The sequence below is a fragment of the Puma concolor genome, chromosome A1 (assembly GCF_028749965.1).
Source record: "Puma concolor isolate L17-30 chromosome A1, mPumCon1.1.hap2, whole genome shotgun sequence".
NCBI lineage: Eukaryota > Metazoa > Chordata > Mammalia > Carnivora > Felidae > Puma > Puma concolor.
Window position 1 is genome coordinate 148,498,488 of NC_141667.1, and position 19,633 is coordinate 148,518,120.

The following is a 19,633-nucleotide window of genomic DNA, read 5'->3' on the forward strand; positions in this document are numbered from 1 at the left end:
AACAGTGACTCAGCAAGTTTTGGGTTGTTTTTTTTTTTCCCAATTGTGAGCAAAAGATCAAAGAATGTTTTAAAGTTAAAATAAAACCATTTGACTTCTGCGACTCGGCAAAATAAATCACATTCAGTGTAAGACATTGTGTTAACAGGAACACAATTTTTTTTTTTCATTTATCAGTACTTTCTCAACTTACCAACAGATCAATGCTTGGGTCGTAATTTAAGATCTATGTCTTTAAAAACTGTAGGATCTAAGGACATAGCCAAGAGAAAGAGACAGAAAGAGACTACTGATTAATAAATACTACATGTGCTAAATACTGATATAAACTCCAGACAGTAATCTCTGGGTTTCCCCCATGTTTATCTGAGGAAGGTAAAAGAATTGTTGACATTCTGGTCACTAGCAAAATTCATTTAGGGGTGCCTGGGTGGCTCATTCAGTTGAGTGTCCAACTCTTGAGTTTGGCTTAGGTCATGATCTCATGGTTATGAGATCAAGCCCCACCTCAGGCTCTGCATTGAGCATGGAGACTGCTTAAGATTCTCTCTCCTTCTCCCTCTGCCCCTCCCTTGCTCACACTTGGTCATGATCACTCTATCTCTCAAAACAAAATAATAATAAAAGGAAGAAAGAAAAGAATCTGTGGTTGAAATGGATACCAATGACCTGGGCCCTCATCCCAATTGCATCGAGTTATCCAAATACTAATAGAGTGACTTTGGACAAATTACTCAGTCTCTTTTAGCTGCATTACTCATCTGAAACCTCGGAACAGGGTTACCAGATAAAATACAGAACACCTAGACAAATCTGAATTCCAGTTAATCAATAAATAATTTTTTAGTATAAATATGTTCTGTGCACTCCTGGCAAAGAACATGGAAATGCAGTATCATACAATTGTGCATATGAAATGCAAATTTAATTGGGTGTCCTCTATTTTTATTTGCTATTTCTGGCGACCCTACAAAGAAGTAACAATCCATAAGGCATTTAGGTGAGGGTTCAATAAGTCTCTATTTCCTAGAGCCTGTACTAGTGAGCTTTTCGATTATTTAAAGTCTCCTTTGATACTGACACTAATCCAATGAACAATGTAAAATTATTTTCATTTTCCAGATCAGCAAAAAGACTGAGATCGTGACTTAGTCCAAAGTTACACAGTTGTAATGGGAGAGGCAAGATTCAAGATGGAGCTGTTTAGCACCAAAGCTGAGAAATGTAACCTCTCTGTTGCCACACCGTGGCAGACTCTAAGCCAAGGGTGGGTGATGGTCCATGACCAAAGACACAGAGACAGTGAACAAGACTGGGTTTATGGTGGGAACTTATGTCCTGGGAGTCCTGCACTGGCAGACTGAACAAAGCACCTGCTGCTAGAATCTATGTGCAGCAAGCTTTTATAGTGTAGCAGCTAGCCTAGCTACCATCTCTAGCCCCTCCCCTCCTTTCACGCCAAGTGTTCCAAGGAGATCAAGGCCTGCCATCTGGACATTGTTTGTTACAAAGGAGACACTCTAGGGGCGCCTGGGTGGTTCATTCAGTTAAGCATCCCACTCTTGATTTCAGCTCAGGTCATGATCTCACCATTCGTGCACTGACAGTACAAAACCTGCTTGGGATTTTCTCTCTCTCCCTCCCTCTCTGTGCCTCCCCCACTCGTTCTCTCTTTCTCTCTCTCTCTCTCAAAATAAATAAAAACTTTAAAAAAATAAAAACAAAGGAGACACTCTGGTTGGCCACCCTGGAGCCTGACTTCGAATGCTAAACAACACGTTCTTCTACACATTCTGCTTGATGGGAATATAGAAGGAGGACAGGATCTCTACATTCTCAAGATGGTGATTAACAAGGGCATGAGGGTGCCTGGGTGGCTCGTTAACCAAGAGTCCAACTCTTGGTTTAGGTTCGTGATCCCAGGGTTGTGGGACTGAGCCTAAATTGGTCTCTGCACTGAGCATAGAGCCTGCTTAGGATCCTCTCTCTCTCTCTCTCTCTCTCTCTCTCTCTCTCCCTTTGCACCCCCCCCCCCAACTCGTGTGCTCACTCTCTCTCAAATAAAAAATGAAAAAACAAGGACATTCAGGGCATGCTTGTACAAACCAGCCTTCTAGCATGTACTATACAACCTCTATCCAGTGGGTTCTGAAATTTTAGCATGCATCAGAATTACTAAGAGAGTCTGTTAAAACCAGATTCCTGGACCCAGACTCTAAGTTTCTGATTCAGTAGCTCTGAGTAGGGCTTGATAATCTACATTTTTCACACATTCCCAGATGTTGCAGACGCTGCTGGCAGGGACTATACTTTGAGAACCCCTGTCTCCTGCTGCAGCGCTGTGTGGTAACAACTGTGACTGCCCCTATAAATAAGAGTGACATGCCACCACTCATGATGAGCCACAAAAGAACTCCAGTGCCCAATTATCACCTACCATTTTGTTTTGTTTTGTTAGTTGATGGGTTTTTTTTTTAACTATCATTACTTTATTGTTACAATTATTTTCACATCTTTCAGATCTAATAATTTTTGTACTATCCTTTTTTTATTAAAGCATAACTGAATGTAACATTTTATTTGTTTCGGGTTACAACATAATGATTTGACATTTGTATACATTGCAAAATGATCACCACAGTAAGTCTAGTTACCATCTGTCACCATGTAGAGTTATAAAGTTTTTCCTTTTTTTGAGACAGAGAAAGAGAGAGAGAGTAAGCATGCATGCACACATGTGCAAGAGCAGGGGAAGGGCAGAGGGAGAGGGAGAGAATCTTGAGGAATCTCAACACCCAGCACAGAGCCCAACACAGGGCTTGATCTCATGACCCTGAGATCATGACCTGAGCTGAAATCAGGAGTCAGACGCTCAACTGACTGAGCCACCCAGGTGCCCCTAAAATTTTTCTTATGATGAGACTTTCAAGATCAACTCTTTCAAATATGCAATATAATATTATTGACTATAGTAACCATACTGTACATTACATCCCCATGATTTATTTATTTTATAACTGGATATTTGTATTTCTTCATCCCCAACCCCCCTCTCCTCTGTCAACCACCAATCTGTTCTCTACATCTAGGAGTTTTGTTTTGTTTGTCCATTTGTTTTGTTTTTTAGATTCCACATATAAGTAAAATCATATGGTATTTGTCTTATCATATGGTATTTGTCTTTCTCTGTCTGACTTCTTTCTCTGTCTGATTTAGCGTAAGTCCATCTAGGTCCATCCATGTTGTTGCAAATGGCAAAATTGCATTCATTTTTATAGGCATAAAAAGTAATATTCCATTATACACATACACAACACACACACACACACACACACACACACATACACACATACCACATCTTCTTTATCCATTCACCCATCAGTGGACACTTAGGTTGTTTCCATATCACAACTACTGTAAATAATGCTTCAATGAACACAGCAGTCCATATATCTTTACAAATGAGTGTTTGCATTTTCTTCAGATAAATACCCACAAGTGGAATTATTGGATCATATGGTAATTCTATCTTTAATTTTTTGAGGAATCTCCATACAATTTTCCACAGCAGCTGCACCGATTTACATTCCCACCAACAATGCATGAGAGTTCCTCTTTCTTCACATCCTTGCCAACACTTGTTATTTCCTGTTTTGGGGGTGGTTTTTTTTTTTTGATACTAACCATTCTGACAGGTATGAGGTGGTATTTCATTCTGTTTTGATTTGCATTTCCCTCATGATTAGTGAGGTCAAGCATCTTTTCAGGTATCTATTGGCCACCTGTAGGATTTCTTTGGAAAAATGTCCATTCAGGTCTACTGCCCATTTTAAATTAGATTATTTGTTTTTTAGGGGGCTGAGTTGTATGAGTTCTTGATATATTTTAGAAATGAACCCTTTATCAGATATATGATTCACAAACATCTCTTACTCAGTAGGTAGGCTTTTAATTTTGTCAATGGTTTCCTTCACTGTACAGAAGCATTTTAGTTTGATGTAGTCCCAGCTGTTTATTTTTGCCTTTGTTGCCCTTGCATCTGGAGTCAGGTCCAAAAAACCAACACGAAGATCAATGCAAAGACCCCTACTGCCTATGTTTTCTTCTAGAAGTTTTATGGTTTCAAAAGTTACATTCAAGTCTTTAATCCATTTTGAGTTTATTATTGTATGTAGTGCAAGAAAGTGGTCCAGTTTTATTCTTTTGCATGTTGCTATCCAGTTGCCCCAACACCTTTTACTGAAGACACCATTCCTTCCCATTTGTATATTCTTGACTCCTTTGTTGTAAATTAGCTGACCATATAGGCGTGGGTTTATCTCTGGGCTCTCTGTTCTGTTCCATTGATCTACATCTCTGCTTTTATGCCAATACCATATTGTTTTAACTATTATGGTTTTGGAGTAGAGTTTGGGATCAGGGAACACGAAGCCTGTAGCTTTGTTCTTTATAAAGAATGGCTACTAAGGATTTTTGCGGTGCCTTGCAAATTGTAGAATTGTTTGTCCTATCTGTGAAAAAAATGCCATTGGAATTTTGATGGCGATTGCAATGACTCTGTAGATTGATTTGGGTAATGTGGACATTTAAACAATATTAATTCTTCCAATCCTTGAACACAGAGTATCTTTCCCTTTATTTGTGTCTTCCATTTCCTGTCATCAATGTCTTACAGTTTTCAGAATACAGGTGTTTCACCTCCTTGGTAAATTTCTTCCTAGCTCTTTTATCCTTTTGGATGCAATTGTAAATGGGATTGTTTTCTTAATTTTTCTTTCAGATACTTTGTTGTTAGTATATAAAGATGAAACAGACTTTTGTATATTGATTTTGTATCCTACAACTTTACTGAATTTATCTATTAGTTCTAACAGTGTTTTGGTTGATCACATTCAAAGTCCTGTTTCCAGCCATTCTGCAGAGGAAAAAAAAAAAGTTCTCTAGGATTCCAAGAGGTTCTCCGGTTTTTGTACAAACTAACTTGCAGCCAAATGAGTCTAACTAATAGAAACTACTGGAATCTTTTCTCTATCCCCTTGTCCTTTTGATTCTTTGGAAAAGAGGTAAATTTCCATGGATTTCTGTTTGCAATAATATGTGATCTAATATGCTAGTATTCAGAGAGTGGTCTGTGGACCAGAAGCATCAGCATCAAGTGAGAGCTTGTGAGAAATGCAGAAAAGCAGCCTCCACCCCAGACTTACTGAAACAGAATCAGCATTTTAACAAAATTGCCAGGTGATGCACACATACATTAAATTTAAGAAACCTCATCTGAATAATTTTAAAACTCTCCCATGCAAAGCATCTAGAGGAGGTTGACAGCAAAATTCCACTTAAATGCATGACCAAGGACACAAAAGTGAGATAAAACGCCAAAAATGAAGAGGAACACTAAAAAACTGAAATTTCATCAAAGCTGAATGGTAAGTGGGAGCTGAATCTTCAATGACACCAGGAAACAAAGGAAGAAGGGCAGTAACCTAAGGATTTGCATATTAACAGCCATAGAGAGATGAGCTTTGGCCCCAGGCAAGGTAGGTTGGTGGAACAGACTCCACACTAAGCTGGGATCCTCAAAGGGATCCACTCTTAGCAAGGACTGGATTAGAAAGAGATCCTCCCAACCATCAGTACCATCAGAACAAAAGAACAAACGTATTGGTTGAAGTAACACACAGAACTTTGGGAAATGGATCCCATAACACACAGTCTGAACAGCATCTTTGAAATCTAAAGAGAAAACCAGTTAAGAGGAAGACAGATGGGGGTGGCACCTGGGTGGCTCAGTCCTGATCTTGCAGTTGTTCAGTTGGAGCCCCGTGTCAGGCTCTGTGCTGACAGCTCAGAGGCTAGAGACTCTTCAGATTCTGTGTCTCCCTCTCTCCCTGCCCCTCCCCCACTTGCTCTCTGTCTCTCTTTCCCACTTGCTCTCTGTCTCTCTTTCTCTCTCAAAAATAAATAAACATTAAAAAAATTAAAAAAAAAACGAGGAAGACGGGGGGGGGGGGGGAATGACAAAGGACGAACCAGAATAGGTGGAGAGATGCAAACCATAAACATGAGGTAAACAGGAGTGGAAGAGAGAATGAGAAGGTCCAACGTGCACCTTTTAAGAGACTAGGAGGAAAGAACAGAGGAAATGAGAGAGAGGCAATATTGACAAAGATAACGGCTGTGAATTTTTCACGACTGGTAAAAGCCGCAAACTTAGTTTCAGGAACCACAATGAGTCCCAAGTAGAATACTGCTAAATCTATATATCAACCCTCATGGTGAAATGACAAGAAATCAAGGACAAAAAGTGACAAGGCCAGTCACTTCTATTTACAAAGCAACACTAATCATACTGACGGCAGGCTTCTTGATAGTAGTGACAGGAGAAAGTAATTCAATAATATCTTCAAAGTGCTGAGGGAAGAGAGCCATCATTCTATAATGTTAAATGCAGCCAAACCATCATTAAAGAATGGGAGTAATACAAAGTCATTTTTCGGGCATCTGGGTGGCTCAGTCAGTTAAGTGTCAACTCATGAGTTTGACTCACGTCATAATCTCATGGTTTGTGAGATCGAGCCCCATGTCGGGCTCTGTGCTGACAGTGCAGAACCTGCTTGGGATTCTCTCTCTCCCTCTCTCTTTGCCTCTCCCCTTCTCTCTCTCTCTCTCATTCTCAAAATAAATAAATAAATTTTAAAAAGAAGACATCTTCAGACAAATAAAACTGGAAGAAAGCTCTCCATGTTCTTCCTTATTAACGATACAATAAAACTACCTCTCACAGCTTAGTGAAATCAACAAAATTCTATTCTCTAAACCTATAGCACCACCCCCCAAAAAAGGTGTTTATGATTCTCCCCATCCATGCCCAGTATCACCATCTATGAGAAGCCACAAGTCATCAGGAAATGACTTTTGAAGACAAAATGGTGATTCCTGCACTGGGCAGTGTCTCTGATTGAAATTGTCTCCTTGTGGACCCTTGATGCTGAGACAGCAAATCTGCATTCAAATTGTAGCCCAACCACCAAGGGGCTATGCAACTTTGGACCATCCACTCTGGTTTCTTGTGTATAGATGGAGGTAAGTGGGCTGACTATTTTCACATCTCCAATCTCCATTCCTCTGCAGTTCACCCTGCACCTTCCTGAAGGTTGGGAATTGGTATCCACCCAGAGCCACACACAGTCGAGGTAGTTGGAATAGTCTCATTTTCACTGCAAAGATCTCAAACCTAAAATCTAAGCTCAACAAATAGATTGGCAGACCAGAAAGTGTTTAGACCAAATTCTCATTAAAAAAAATAAACTCCTGGGGCGCCTGGGTGGTTCAGTCGGTTAAGCGTCCGACTTCGGCTGAGGTCATGATCTCATTGTTCAGGAGTTCGAGTCCCGCATCAGTCTCTGTGCTGACAGCTCAGGGCCTAGAGCCTGCTTCGAATTCTGTGTCTTCCTCTCTCTCTCTCTCTGCCCTTCCCCCACTCATGCTCTGTCTCTTTCTCTCTCTCAAAAATAAATAAACATTAAAAAAAAAAAACAACTCCTAAACGTTCAAAACTCCAAATCCGTTCTCTCCCCCACCCTCCACCCCACACCCATACCAGAGAATCACAACTCTTCTGGGTCTTGACACACATTTCAGCTGAGGAGACTCACCAAGACTCCTACGAGTCTGGAATTTCTCCAGCAGCCTCAGCTCGTCCTTCTAAATACCTCTGCACTTCTTGGTGTTTCACGTTTACCACTCTCTGACTTCCAAAAGAGAAGGAAAAGATGATTTATCATCTTTCCTTTAATGACCACAAGAAATATTGAATTCTTCTGGCCCAAAAGAACATTTCCCACAGGGCATCATCTTAAATCTTAATTACAAGTTTATGTATTATTCAGGCAATGCTAGAAACTTAGCTTTGGGTCAGCATTATACAATCAGTCTTCATTCCCTCTCATTAGTCTTTCCCGCCTCACTTCCAAACGATGGCCATTCCAGTCTTGTTGCTTCTTTAATTACACTTCAGTTAGAATCAGCTTTTCCCTAGAGCGCCCAACTTTCTCTGCCAGAACACCCACGATTTCTCCAACCAAAGGGCTTGACTCTCTGCTGGGCTCCTTGCTGGGATGTATTAGGGGATGCAAACAGGCTATTCGTCACCCCCCGGAAATCCAGTAGAAGTGACGTCTCATAGAAAAGGATCATCAGGTTAATACAAAGATAGTACTTTTCTTGTGGTGCCCACACACATAGGCACACACACCATGCAGACATTCACACATATATACCACCATACACACACACTTGCCCAAACATTAAAATAAGGCCAGACAATTTTTCACCAGTTGCTCAGAGATGCTATTGGCTTCATCAAAAGTTCTAAGATTTGACGACTAGCTACTACTTACTAAGCGCTGTGTGCAGGTGATTTGACTATACACCATCGCCATTTCACCCTGCTGCATGTACCACTTCGTTGCTTCTCCTTCCTGCTTCCAAAGGCTCTGGGCATCCTCGTCCCTCACCTGCCATGAGATCTTTGTGAATGAGTCTTTTTCTTCTTCCTGTTGTGCCCAGGTGTGATGAACAAACACCCCACAGAGCGGTGAGATCATGACCTGAGCTGATGTCAGACCCTTAACCGACAGCCACCCAGGTGCCCCAACATACCCACTCTCTTAGTTACGTCTTTTGAATGAGCGGAGGTTCTTAATTTTAACGAAGCTCAATTTATCTTTATCTCTTTTCCTTGATGTTTCAGCAATTTTAATGTCCAGTTTAAGAAATCTTGCCTAGGGACACCTAGGTGGCTCAGGCAATTTGAGTGTACAACTCTTGATTTCGGCTCAGGTTATGATCTCATGGTTATGAAATCAAGCCCTGCGTCCAGCTCCGTGCTGGATATAGAACCTGCTTAAGATTCTCTCTCCCTCTCTCCTTCCCCCACTCTCTCTCTCTTTCCAAAAAAAAAATTTTTTTTTAAGGAAATCTCACCTACTCCATGGTCATCTTCCTTTGTTATATTTTAGAAGCTTTATTGGTTTACCATTCACATTCAGAGCTATGACCCATCTTGCATTAATCTGGTGTAAGGTCAAGTTCAAGATTTTTTTTTTCCCAACTAGGTACTACTTTCTCCAGCACCATTTATTGAAAAGTAATCTTTTCTCCATTGAATTGCACTGTCAACTTTATTGTAGATCAAGCCACCATACATGTATGTATCTCTTGGACTCTATCTCTCCTATTGGTCTATGTGTCCATCCTTGCATCAAAGTATTACATCCATGAAATGAGATTAACCTGTGTGTCTGATAAATATAAACATTTACCTCTGCACATCTTCCTACTTCACTTCTAACCCCTTTAATGGTGGGACAGAAGGAGAGATGGGTCTACTCTAACCCGTTTTTCCTCCTCTGAAGAATTTTATAAGTGACTATTTAATAAAAATCCTCTTGGCTTCTTTTTTTACAGATTGTTTTAATGTTTATTTATTTCTTTTTAGAGAGAGAGAAAGAGTGCATGTGAGCAAGGGAGGAGCAGAGAGAGAATCCCAAGCAGGCTCCATGCTGTCAGCACAGAGCCCGACATCGGGCCATGAGATCAGGACCTGAGCCAATATCAAGAGTCAAACATTTAACCAACTGAGCCACCCAAGCATTCCGAAGATTTTATTTTTAAGTAATCTCTACACCCAATGTGAGGCATGAATGTACAACCCCAAGACCAAGAGTCCCATGCTCCACCCACTGAGGCAGCCAGACGCCCCCCTCTTGGCTTCTTTTTGGAGAAAACTGGGAAGACTGGATAACTGAAAAACAAATTATTTTTAAGTGAATATGACTGAGATGGGAAATGACAGAATGAGAAAAACAGTACTACCTTGACACCTCAAAGTGCCTAGCAATCAATTATCTACACGTTTAGGATTTTATTCATGATGAAAAACAGTCAAGACCTTGCATGAATTGCTATTGGGAAAAACTGCTGTGGTAACTACTACATATACATTGTTTTCAGGGTCTGCTGAATACCCAAAACTCCGAATATGAAAAGAGATTTTAAAAAATAATGAAAAAATTGGGGCGCCTGGGTGGCTCAGTCAGTTAAGCGTCCGACTTCGGCTCGGGTCATGATCTCACAGTTCGTGGGTTCGAGCCCCGCGTCAGGCTCTGTGCTGACAGCTCAGAGCCTGGAGCCTGTTTCGGATTCTGTGTCTCCTTCTCTGTGCCCCTCCCCTGTTCACGCTCTGTCTCTGTCTCAAAAATAAATAAACATTAAAAAAATAATAATGAAAGACTAGAAGATACAAAGCACAGGCACGTACTTATATGCAAACTTATAGATACACATAGTTTTGTTCCATCAAGAGGCAACAGAATAGATGAAGCAAAGGCAATTTAGAAGAAATGTTCCCGAGAAGAAGAAAGTCTTGAGTCCACAAATCATACTGACTAAACTGATGGAAAGCAGCTCTTGAACTACAAAGAAATGAACTGAGAAAGTCATCAGAAATTAAAAGAAAGTTCAGAAATGTGGCGCATCGCATATATAACATACAAAACTCAGTGACTCCCTTATATAAGAAAGGTAGCACATTAGAAAATGGAATTTTCTATGGAGATGTTCCTTCCACAGTCACGTATACGCACAGATACATAGAAATGTCATTAACATGACAGTAAATCCAGGCTAATAAAGATATAGCATAGCCATAGTGAGAGTAAGAACTGGTTGTTGTTGTTGTTGTTGTTGTTGTTGTTGTTGTTGTTGTTTCCAGAAATGTTGAAGGTTTTCTGGAAGACTAAAAGAAGAATGGATCATAATGACAGATAAACCAGGGCAGAGAAAACCAAAAGGCAAAACAGGTACAGGACAAGGCTTTCACAGAAGCACAGGTCATTCCTAACCAAGAAAACTCTAGGCTTGGAATTGGCAAGAACTCCTGGGTGGCTGGGTCAGTTGAGCACCTGACTCTGGATTTTGGCTCAGGTCATTGATCTCACGTTTGTGAGATCAAGCCCCCCATCAGGCTCCACACTGACAGCATGGAGCCTGCTTGGTATTCTTTCTCTCCCTCTCTCTCTGCTCCTCCCCTGCTCACATGCTCCCTCTCTTTCTCTCTCTCAAAATAAGTAAATAAACTAAAAAAAAAAAAAAAAAAAAAAAAAAAAAAAAAGAATTGGAAGGAACAGAAGCCAGAGGAGCTGTGGGGCAGCATTTAAGGTAATTACATAATCGATCACCTTTGACAGTTGGGCCAACCAGCCCATCCTCTACCAAGTGTAGACAGAACAATGGTCTACAGCACGTGCCCCTGGCCAGCACTCTAACAGTTACATGTTAAATCTAAACAGAGGGAAAGGTGTGCTTACCAGTTTATGATGGGTGTTAGAGCCTGAACCAGTTCTTCCCAAGAATACAATACACTGAGGCACACGCCTGTCAACTCATCTTGGCAGTCACAGGGGACCTTCCACACACACCGAAGGTAAGTCCACCTTTGAAACAGGACTTAGCAACAACCACAAAGCCAAGAATCCACAGGCCCATACAAGCAGTCAGTACTTGGGGTGAACACACAAACACTGGTTGCCCATTCCAATCAGCATAAAAACAAATGTACAGCTAAGGAGAACCAATCATTTGAAGAAAGTCAGTAGCCTGAGAGAGGTGTAACCAACTGAACAAAGCTACTGAAGAAAAATTTTACTGGAGGCCTTAAAAGAAGACCTGAATAAATGGAGATCTAAGCCATGCTCACAGAAGGGAAGGGAACCCTGTAAACCTTTGGTCTCTCTGCCAAATAATATATGACACCAGTGTACTTCAAATAAAAACCCAACAAGATTTTCCATGGAACACGTACACAAAGGATTCCAAACTTCATAGAAACATCAATGTTGCAAGAATACCCTTGTCCGTTTTGAAGAGGAACGAGAGAGAGATTTCCTACCAAATATCAAAACTTACTGTGAAGATTTAGTAATTAAAACAGAACAGTATTTGAAATGGATAAGCAAATGGAAGAGAAGAGGTAGCTGGGATTTAAGATATGACAAAGATGACATTCTAAATAAAAGGGACAGGCCATCAGGTAAGCGCTACGGACCAACAGGCAAACCACTTGAGGAAAAACATTAAGCTTATGTCTGTGTAACAACTTGGCGCATAAATTCCAGCGAGACCAAAGATGTAAATGCACATAATAAAAACAGAGAAGTATGAGAAGAAAATGAGTAAATCTTTAATCATCTCAGGGTGTGAGTAATCTTTCGGAACATGGCAGGGAAGTAATTAAGAACTGGCTTATCAATTTGACCACATAAAATTAAAACTATGCAAAATAAATTCAATAAATGAGGATAAAAGGCAAAGAACAAGCTGAGGGAAAAATTCAACATATAAAATTGAGAGTCTTGGGGCACCTGGGTGGCTCAGTTGATTAAGCATCCGACTTCAGCTCAGGTCATGATCTCACAGTTCATGGGTTCGAGCCCTGTGTTGGGCTCTGTGCTGACAGCTCAGAGACTGGAGTCTGTTTCAGCTTCTGTGCCTCCCTCTCTCTCTCTGTCCCTCCCCTGCTTACACTCTGTCTCTCTCTCAAAAATAAATAAACATTAAAAAAAATTTTTTAATTCGCCAAATCAATTTCATTGCAAGAATGTAAATGTGATTTAATATGAGGAGATGTATTAATGTAATTTTTTTTTATTTGAAAGAGAGAAAGAGAGAGCACACAAGTGGGGGGGGCAGAGGGAGGGAGGGAGGGAGAGAGGGAGACAGGGAGAGAGGGAGAGAGAGAGAGAGAGAGAGAATCCCAAGCAGGCTTCATGGCCAGGACAGAGCCTGACACAGGGTTTGATCCCACAAGAGTGAGATCCCACAACCTGAAGGAATATATATTTATATGAATAAATATTTACATAATATATATATATGTATATATAATATATATACTAAAAAACCTCTTCATAAACTAGACCCAATAGGATATTTCAAGCACCTAACAGAGTGCCTATGATGTTGGAAGCATTCAATAAATAACTATCAAATTATTGCATAAACCATGATTCCTTCATTTGAAAGAATTTAAAAAAATTTAAAGCAAATTTAAAAAATTTGCTTTAAAGCAAAAGCAATTTTTTATTGACATTAATAATGGTGAAAACTCAGAGGCAAAACTAGGAGGAAAAATGCTCCCTCTACTGTTACTTACCTCTGAAATAGGATAAGTTTAAAAAAAAAAAAAAAAAAAGAACCAGAAGGCATAAATACTAATTTTTTTTTTAAAGGGGGAAGAAAAAAAAGAAAGTACAAAATAATTATTTCCAACAAGTGATCTGATTGCCTCCCTGGACATTCCTTATCCCCCCATCTCTTCCACCTTCTTCCCTGGATGCCTGCCCCCCTTGTCCCACAAATACACATGGATAGGTGAGTCATCACAGAACAGAAAGCAAACCATTCAGGCCCACCAAATACATAAAAGCCAAATCGTTAACACTAAGGTCAATAGCAGACTTGTCTCCTAAGCTTTCCATCAGCATCCCTGGAATTGTTGTCCTGGGACAGCAAATGGCCTTTCCATTTCATTTCCATCATTTCTTTTCTGACTGAACAGATCTGACACTGGGATCATTTTGTTGCCTTAAAACGAGGACTCAGGGGTGCCCTAGGTGGCTCAGTTGGTTAAGCAGCCAACTCTTGGTTTCAGCTCAGGTCAGGATCTCATAGCATCAGGCTCTGTGTTGACAGTGTAGAGCTTGCTTGGAATTCTCCCTCTCGCCTTCTCTCTCTGTCCTCCCCCCACTTGCGCTTTCTCTGCTTCTCTCAAAATACATAAACTTAAAAACAAACGAACAAACAAACCCAGGGCTCAAAAAAGCACAATCCCTGCTGATAAAGGACTGAGGAAATGGAAGATAAGGGTCTTCCTTCTAAACTGAAAACAGACCCAGAAGTGCAAGATCTTTCTTTATCTCTATAAGGAGAATCCTCTACAATTCTGGACACTTTCATTTTATATAGCACAAATCCTAACAAAGAACAAACCCTTTAATAAGTCCATTATGCATGAATTTTTCTACCATTTGCATTATTTTGTTCATTTCCAATCAATCCCCTATTATCAATAAGATCCCTTGCCCCTGGAAGGTGGTAATAGTTTTTTTAAAAAGTTTGAGGGGTGCCTGGATGGCTCAGTTGGTAGAGCATGTGGCTCTTGATCTTGGGGCTGTGAATTTGGGCCCCACGTTGGGTGTAGAGATTACTTAAAATAAAATCTTTTTTAAAAAAGTTTGAGAATTGATACTATAAGCCATTCATATCTTTTATGTCTCATAGAAACCAAGGACAGACTGGAAGCACAATGGCAGTGGAAGTAGACTGGTAACAATTTTAAAAGCAGGTGGTAGTGAACATAAAGGAAAAGGGTAAGAATGGAATTGCTGGTTGGTTATACAGCAAGTTAATTAAAGACTCCATGAATCTATCATTTCAAAGATTTTAATGTAGGGCATGGATGGCTCGGTCGGTTGAGCTTCCAACTTCAGCTCAGGTCATGATCTCATGATTCAGGAGTTCAAGCCCAGCATCAGGCTCTCTGCTGTCAGCAAGGAGTCTGCTTTGGATCCTCTGTCTCCCTCTCTCCCTACCCCTCACCCTCTCTCTCTCTCTCCCTCCCTCTCTCCCTCCCTCTCTCCCTCTCTCTCTATCTTACTCTCAAAAATGAATAAACATTTTTTAAAAAAGATTTTAATGCATTTTACTATTAGTCTGAGTTCACAAACATTATGTAAGTTTTCCAAATGTTTTATGTGCACTATCCAAAAAAGCAAAACTATTTAGGAGCTTAAGAACTATTTTGAAGCTCCAATCTATCTTCAATGTAGATTTCTTTTGAAAAACAATAAAGCTGACCCGTGCCATCAGGAATTCAATTAGACTATTTCACAGGTAATGGTTTCTGATTTAGTGGTGCAATCATCCATAAAATAGAGTCCTTTCAGAGTTTACTGAGCCATTTTTAATTGTTTTTCCTTAAAGTCAAACTGAAGACTGCTATAAGAAGTAATAATATATTTCCCTGGGTATGTCTCAGTGGTTTATAACCAAAATACAGCACCTTTAGCTGAAAGACTTGTTTTAGGTTTCCCATCCATTTAAAATTGGACTTACAGGGGCGCCTGGGTGGCGCAGTCGGTTAAGTGTCCGACTTCAGCCAGGTCACGATCTCACGGTCCGTGAGTTCGAGCCCCGCGTCAGGCTCTGGGCTGATGGCTCGGAGCCTGGGGCCTGTTTCCGATTCTGTGTCTCCCTCTCTCTCTGCCTCTCCCCCGTTCATGCTCTGTCTCTCTCTGTCCCAAAAATAAATGAACGTTGAAAAAAAAAAAATTAAAAAAAAAAATAAATAAATAAAATAAAATAAAATTGGACTTACATTCCTAAATTAAATATACGCACACACATATTACATATACATGTACATATATACATGTGAATATTCTGGTAGATATCCTGGTATTATGGTGACAATGATATTTCATATTTTTAAAATTTTTTTTTAGTTTATTTCTTTTGAGAAAGACAGAGTCAGCGCAAGTAGGGGAGGGGCAGAGAGAGGGAGAGAGAAAATCCCAAGCAGGCTCACGCTGCCAGTGCAGAGCCTGACTCAGGGCACAAACTCACCAAACCATGAGATCATGATCTGAGCCAAAACCAAGAGGCAGACACTTAACCAACTGAGCCACCCAGGTGCCCCGATATTTCATATTCTTATGAGCAATTTCTTTTACAAAGCTAAAACTGGTCCTTACTTGTAAGAACCATATACATTACGAGGTATCGACTCACACTTCATCATTGAGAATGCCAACCATGTAGACTGCATCAATGCTTGGAAATATGTTTAGACAATTTGGTGAAAACTGGAAAACTCAATACATAACAGAGTACAGACATACTAACCCAAACTCAACCACATAAAATTAAAATAGGAATCCAGCTGGGGTGTGATGAAAGGACCTCCGGTGCCTTTCCTAGCTTGGAAATCTAGAAACCAAGGTCTGAATTCCAACATCCGCAACTATGTGTAAAAGGCCTAATTCTCTTGAGCCTCTTTGGCAGAACTGGTTTCCATCCATCAGGTGTCAGCTTCTACTAGTGACAGGTGACTGATTCATAGAAAAAGGCCCCCACAGACCAGCTCACCAAAGACCTGCACTGGGGCTCCGTTCATGGGCTGCTTCAGCACCCAAAGAACGACCTTCCTGAAGCCTACTGTCACCTTCCTGCCCCTTCCAGAAGCTATCTTCATCCCTTAAAGTTTTCAAAATATACACACAACATGACACTTTATCATTCAAATCCCCTGCCTAGTATCCTACACCCTATCTTCTCCAGAATAAATATTCTGAATTCCTTCAAACATTTCTTTATACAGTCTGGTTTTCCCAGGATAGTCCAGGCTTAACTTCGTTTTTTTAGAACAATAACTACGCCTCTCAAAATACGAAGTTCACTAAGTTAAAATATGACATTCAAACTAATACAGAATGGATGTGCATTAAATATCTTATTCAAATTATTCATTAAGGAGGAAACAAATAATATGATAGAGGAACTAGAAAAAAGGTATTAGAATAAGTTTGCTAGTTGAGATCTAAAACTAGTTAATCCTAACTGGAACTGAATCTGGAACTTTGGGGTTGTTTTTTTCTACAAGTATCCTTTGTAGACTTCACAGTGTCCAGGACCTAATCAAATAATAGAGAGCAGGGGTGCCTAGGCGGCTCAGTTGGATAAGTGTCCAATTTTGGCTCAGGTCATGATCTCGTGGTTTGTGAGTTCAAGCCCTGCATTGGGATCTGTGCTGACAGCTCAGAGCCTGGAGCATGCTTCAGATTCTGGGTCTCCCTCTCTTTCTCTGCCCTTCCCCCCATTTATGCTCTGTCTCTCTCTCAAAAATGAATAAACATTAAAAATACATTAAATAAATTTAATAAATTAATTTTTAAAAAAATAATAGAGAGCAAAGTCAAAAGGTATACCCTTCTAGGGGTTCAAATAATCCCTGGGCAGGTCTGATAAATAATGCCCCAGGATGATGTGAAAAGAACATTAAATTATTCTCTTGCTTTGTTTCCAAGTGTTGGATAATTTTTCTTGATAGACCTCTTTCATTCTCCCAACGCATCCCAGTTTGTACAATAAATTATATGGTGGCCAAACTTACAGCACCTCATTGACATATTCCTCACCTTCCTGGCCAAGGTTTATCCTTTAGGATGTAGCACCCAGAACCAAAAAATAAAAAACTCCACATATGCCTTGAACCATGCAGGCTACAGAATAATTCGGACCTCCCATAATCTCAACACTATCTCAGCACTACACATGAAATGAACAAAGATCACGTTAATAGCCACATGGTATCACTAACTTATGTTAAGCAACTGAAACCCTCAGTCTTCTTTACCTAGAATGCTCCTTTGGTAAATATATTTTTCAAAATGCTGATTTTACTCCTCCTGACACATAAAAACTGTTCTTCTCTTGACTTTGTAGCCATGGCGGCTGATGGTACCACTAACCTGTCACAGCAGCCACCTCCAGAGCTTGTGGACAAATGTATAGGATCAAGAATTCACAGTGTGATGAAGAGTGATAAAGAAATTGTTGGCACACTTTTGAGATCTGATGAATTTGGAAATCACATCAGAAGGAAGAAGGATCACCAAATTAGATCAGATTTCATTATATAGAAATAATTTAACAATGCTGGTTCCTGGAGGAAAAGGACCTGAAATATAAATGGATTTCCTTGGCTTACTCTCTTTTGTCTTATAATGACACAAAATAGAAATTTCTTTTTAAGCTTTTAATGTTTGGATTCTATAAAATTAAGTTTCCCAGTAAAGGGAAATGTTTTGAAGATGCATTGTTGGGGTTTTTTTTAATTAATTAATTTATTTTGAAAGAAAGAGAGAGCACAAGCAAGGGAGGGGCAGAGAGAGAATCCCAAGTAGGCTCCACGCTGCCAGCACAGAGCCTGACAGAGGGCTCAAACTCACAAACCATGAGATCATGACGTGAGCCAAAACCAAGAGTCAGATGCTTAACTGACTGAGCCACCCAGGCACCCCTGAAGATGTGTGGTAAATGTCCATTTTTGTATCTTGGGAAAAGGAGAAAAGTTTGTTCTTTGAAGGCTAAAATAAGAATGTTGGCTACAAAAATATTATTCCTCCCTTTTGTATTTTCTTCCAGCCATGCATTCCCTCCTATTATATTGGAACTCTGCAGCCTTCTATCATACATTACCCATGCTTAGCAAACATTGCTTATATGTTTTATAAAATCAAGTGATGATCCTGTCCCTCTGGAACACAAAGTATGGATCTAAATTGGTAAAATCTTAGAACCATTGCAATTATCACATCCTCCTAACCCTTAACCCAGGCAAACTGCACCACAGACACCTAAAGAGTAGGCTCATGCTGAGCAGATGCTCAGCATCTGGACCATGCCTCCAGCTGCCCCACAGCCCTCTGGCTGCTGCTTCCAGCACACTCTTGTCGCCTCCTAAAAGCCACCCTAGCTCTGATGGTCAATTATTTCTTCCTCATTCCTGGCCTCTGATCCATTTCCCCTCTCTTGAATAATAGCCAGCCCCTCCAGCAGATCCATGGATAACAAGACCTTCTTCCATCAGCCCCCGGATACTTCTTCCTGAGTCCCGCCCTTCCATGCCTGTGGACAGCTCAGTGTGTCCCTAGCTGTGCTCTACAATGGACAATCCAAGAATATGTGAGGCAGGAAGAGGATTGCCAGGACCTGCTTCAGCTGAAATTCAAGGAAGCTCATGAAAACCACTCCCACCTTCTGTCAATTTCCTTTAGGAGAACTTCACCATCACATCCGGAAACAACTTCATCCCACCCCATCTCCCAACCTACAGTTCATCCTCTGTATTGTTTAGTTCATCCTCTAGGCCAGAATTGGCAAACAAAAGCCCACAGGTCACATCCAGCCACTGATTTTGTAAATAAAGTTTAGGTGGAACACAGCAACACCCATTTGTTTACATATCATCTATAGCTGTTTTTGCGCTTCAATGGCAGAGGTCAGTAGTTGTGATGGACCCGTGTATGGCCCACAAAGTCTAAAATATGCACACTTTACAGAAAAATTTTGCTGACCCCTGATGAGGCCCCTGTTCCCACTCCTTCAAAGGCCAACTTGAAGGTCATCTGGAACATTCTTCAATATACCACCTCTCACTAGGTGGAGCTAATGGTTTTGTCACCATTCTGTCCAGAGCCATTTATGGATGCGTCTATAACAGCAATATTTTCCATCAGAAATGCTCAAGACTCACCTAGTATAGCATCTGACCTACAATCAGTAATATATTACTTTTATTGCTGAACAATTAACTGTGTCCAAGGCATCATAGTGAGCACTTACCTTCACTCTCTGATAATCACCTTCACAATAAGCCACATAAGACTGAGGCTCTGAGAGGTTCGATAGATGACCAAGATGACAGAGTTAACAAGGCATAGACCAATGCTGGAATCCTGACCTCTCTAAATCTAGTGCCTAGGTTCCTGACTCCTAAGCTATATGATCAATG

The 19,633-nt window shown here is 40.4% G+C and overlaps 1 pseudogene; it reads left to right on the forward strand.

The window, feature by feature from the left end:
• The first annotated feature begins 17,564 nt into the window (after positions 1–17,564).
• Positions 17,565–17,808, forward strand: LOC112861430 (U6 snRNA-associated Sm-like protein LSm5 pseudogene; annotated as a pseudogene).
• Positions 17,809–19,633: the final 1,825 nt, after the last annotated feature.